At 36.6% G+C, this 3,818-nt stretch overlaps 1 pseudogene; it reads left to right on the top strand.

Moving 5' to 3' along the window:
* The first annotated feature begins 2,962 nt into the window (after window positions 1-2,962).
* The window catches only part of LOC123503020, a 3,130-nt pseudogene continuing 2,274 nt past the window's right edge, over window positions 2,963-3,818 (top strand).

Here is a 3,818-nt window from a genome sequence, read left to right as displayed (position 1 = left end):
TGTTTATTCTATATTTCCTTTTCAAAAAATACTTCTTTGTTGCTACAAAACGTAATCTTAATATTCATCCAAAAAAAAGATAAAAAACTATCTTTGTATATTATCTTTCCCTTCTATATACAGCAGCAGCCTAAATCTACCGGAAAAAAAAAAAAAAAAAAATAAAAAAATAAATATATATATATATATATATATATATATATATATATATATATATATATATATATATATATATATATATATATATATAAAACACAGAAAATACTTACCTATTATTATGTTACAAATATATAAATATATGAATTCAGCTCTCTCTCTCTCTCTCTCTCTCTCTCTCTCTGAGCCTGACGTATAATATACGGAACGGTGATAACAAAATCAAGGTAAGAATATATGTGGTAGCCAAGAAACTTCAAATAGTTATATTAATAACATTGCAAAGCATATCGCTTTTCTTTTGCAATCTTTTTTTTTTTTCTGTGCGCACAGTGAAAGCAGATAAAAAGTTTATGCAACTTAACACTTGATATGAAAACTATAGCAAATATTGTGATAGTAAACTACACTTCTCTTTAGTCCTGAAGGAAGTCTACATATAAGGTATCACAAATAATCTATGTCGATGAAAGGATGCTCGTTTGCAAAACTGCTTTAAGAAACAATCTCCTTAAATGCTTTCAGTTTGTAAATATACAGAATAATTAAGTTAGTGGTTATAGTGATGCTTAAAGTTTATTGATCAGTGGTATGTTTTGATTAGCAACTAATCAAAATGATAAAACCTGATAAACTAAAATATAATATAATTATTTGCCTACTAGTAACTAGTGTAATACATGAAAATATCGTAACTACACAAACCCACTCATGTGCATATATGCAAGCCAGCAGGCGCACGCGCTCGCGCCCACACACACACACACACACACACACACACTCTCTCTCGACTCACAATCGAGAGGGCCGGGTTCGAATCCCGGAAAGCGGCGAGGCAAATGGGCAAGCCTCTTAATGTGTAGCCCCTGTTCACCTAGCAGTAAATAGGTATGGGATGTAACTCGAGGGGTTGTGGCCTCGCTTTCCCAGTGTGTGGAGTTTGATGAACTCAGTCCTACCCGATGATCGGTCACTACGAGCTCTGAGCTCTTTCCGCAGGGGAAAGGCTGGCTGGGTGACCAGCAGACGACCATGGTGAATAACACATCGGTCTATGAGCTCTGAGCTCGCTCCGTAATGGGAAAGACTGGTTGGGTGACCAGCAGACGACCGTGGTGAATTACACACACACACACACACACACACACACACACACACACACACACACACACACACACACACAGCGGAGAATTTGCATCGCAGACAACTACTCCTGAACGATTTGTCCTTTCCATGTGAATCATTTTCAAGGGCCACAAAGATGAACAATCGTATTCCTAAAATTATCCCACTGACAGTGAGAAATCCATGTTAAACAATTACCAGAAGTATGAAAATATTCTTGAAGAAAAAAATCACTAGAATCCGTCAAATGTTAAGACGACGATAAGTAAAAATATAACAAACCGCTATCCTTATGTCGAAAGATGCCAATAAAAAATTTAAAAATTACATTTTCTTGAGTACGAGAATAATCGTGCTAAGAATGAAAGCATACAGACTCACACTTAGATGAGGTCTTTTACGCTGGAAAACTTCTCCGGGGCGATAAGACCCATTAATCACGAATTCACAACTTGAACATATATATCATGAGAACTATAAACAGGAATGAACGGGGCTGCAGATGTTATGTAGACACACGCTCATCCACCTCTTACAAGAGCCGCGCGCGTGCGCACGCACGCACGCACGCACGCATGCACCCACGCACTCACACACACACACACACACACACACACACACACACACACACACCGTAGCTCAGTGGTTAGAGCGCTGGCTTCACAAGCCAGAGGACCGTGGTTCGATTCCCCGGCCAGGTGGAGATATTTAGGTGTGTCTCCTTTCACGTGTAGCCCCTGTTCACCTAGCAGTGAGTAGGTATGGGATGTAAATCGAGGAGTTGTGACCTTGTTGTCCCGGTGTGTGGTGTGTGCCTGGTCTCAGGCCTATCCGAAGATCGGAAATAATGAGCTCTGAGCTCGTTCCGTAGGGTAACGTTTGGCTGTCTCGTCAGAGACTGCAGCAGATCAAACAGTGAAACACACTCAGAGAGAGAGAGAGAGAGAGAGAGAGAGAGAGAGAGAGAGAGAGAGAGAGAGAGAGAGAGAGAGAGAGAGAGAGAGGGGGGGGGTTCTGGTCCCGCCTGTGCATTTCTATTAGCAAGACTCTTAATTTTAAATATCTGAATGTACAATTAGAAACTCTGGAATTCTTGAATTTTTGGTTTCCTCCCTTTCTATGATCTCAAAACGTTTGCTAAAATCTGTGAAAACATTTTTAGATTATGGAAGCGCCAATTCCCACTCTCTCTCTCACTCTCTCACTCTCTCTCTCTATATATATATATATATATATATATATATATATATATATATATATATATATATATATATATATATATATATATATATATATATATATATATATATATATATATATATATATATATATATATATATATATATATATATATATATATATATATATATATATATATATATATATATATATATATATATATATATATATATATATATATATATATATACACATATGATACAAACATACACACATACATACATACAAACATATACAGATTCCTCAATGGGCATGCCTGCATTCAATGTACGCCATAAAGTTATACAGATGCAACTACCAAGTATTAAGACTTGTCTATACACGGATTCCAGAAGAGCGCCACACGTCAAAATGTGGGGCACATCCTTGAACACCTGCCTAAACCAACTATACAACCTAAATTTAGATGTAAGGAAGGTAATTTAGCTTCCACAGTTTAGTAAGCGGGAGTAGGAAGAAGGTATATAAGGAAGTCTCTGTTGCTCATCTTCAGTGTACTTCAGACTCAGGATACGTCGAGACCGTGTACGTCAATCTCAATCTCTCTCTCTCTCTCTCTCTCTCTCTCTCTCTCTCTCTCTCTCTCTCTCTCTCTCTCTCTCTCTCTCTCTCTCTCTCTCTCTCTCTCTCTCTCTCTCTCTCTCTCTCTCTCTCTCTCTCTCTCTCTCTCTCTCTCTCTCTCTCTCTCTCTCTCTCTCTCTCTCTCTCTCTCTCTCTGTGTGTGTGTGTGTGTGTGTGTGTGTGTGTGTGTGTGTGTGTGTGTGTGTGTGTGTGTGTGTGTGTGTGTGTGTGTGTGTGTGTGTGTGTGTGTGTGTGTGTGTGTGTGTGTGTGTATATATATATATATATATATATATATATATATATATATATATATATATATATATATATATATATATATATATATATATATATATGCTTCCCTACCTGTCTAGTTATCTACAACTGTTAATCGATCTCTTAGTCTATATACAGATAGATACACAGACAAATTCATGGATATATGTATGTATATATATATATATATATATATATATATATATATATATATATATATATATATATATATATATATATATATATATACAGACACACACACACACACACACACTTATCCATTCGTAATGGTCCTAATAATGCATCTAACCTCTATCATGAATCATTTACTTGAATTTTCAGCCAATGACCCTATCCACCTCTATTTCAAATAGTTTGTATTATGTAAGCCAACAGTAATTGAGGATCGTGTATTCAGTGACCATGAAGCAGAAACATAAGCTCCCGGTGATTCGAAGTGC

The sequence above is a fragment of the Portunus trituberculatus genome, chromosome 13, assembly GCF_017591435.1.
Source record: "Portunus trituberculatus isolate SZX2019 chromosome 13, ASM1759143v1, whole genome shotgun sequence".
NCBI classification, from domain to species: Eukaryota; Metazoa; Arthropoda; class Malacostraca; order Decapoda; family Portunidae; genus Portunus; species Portunus trituberculatus.
The sequence above is the reverse complement of the archived record's forward strand: the minus strand, read 5'-3'. Positions and strand labels throughout refer to the sequence as shown.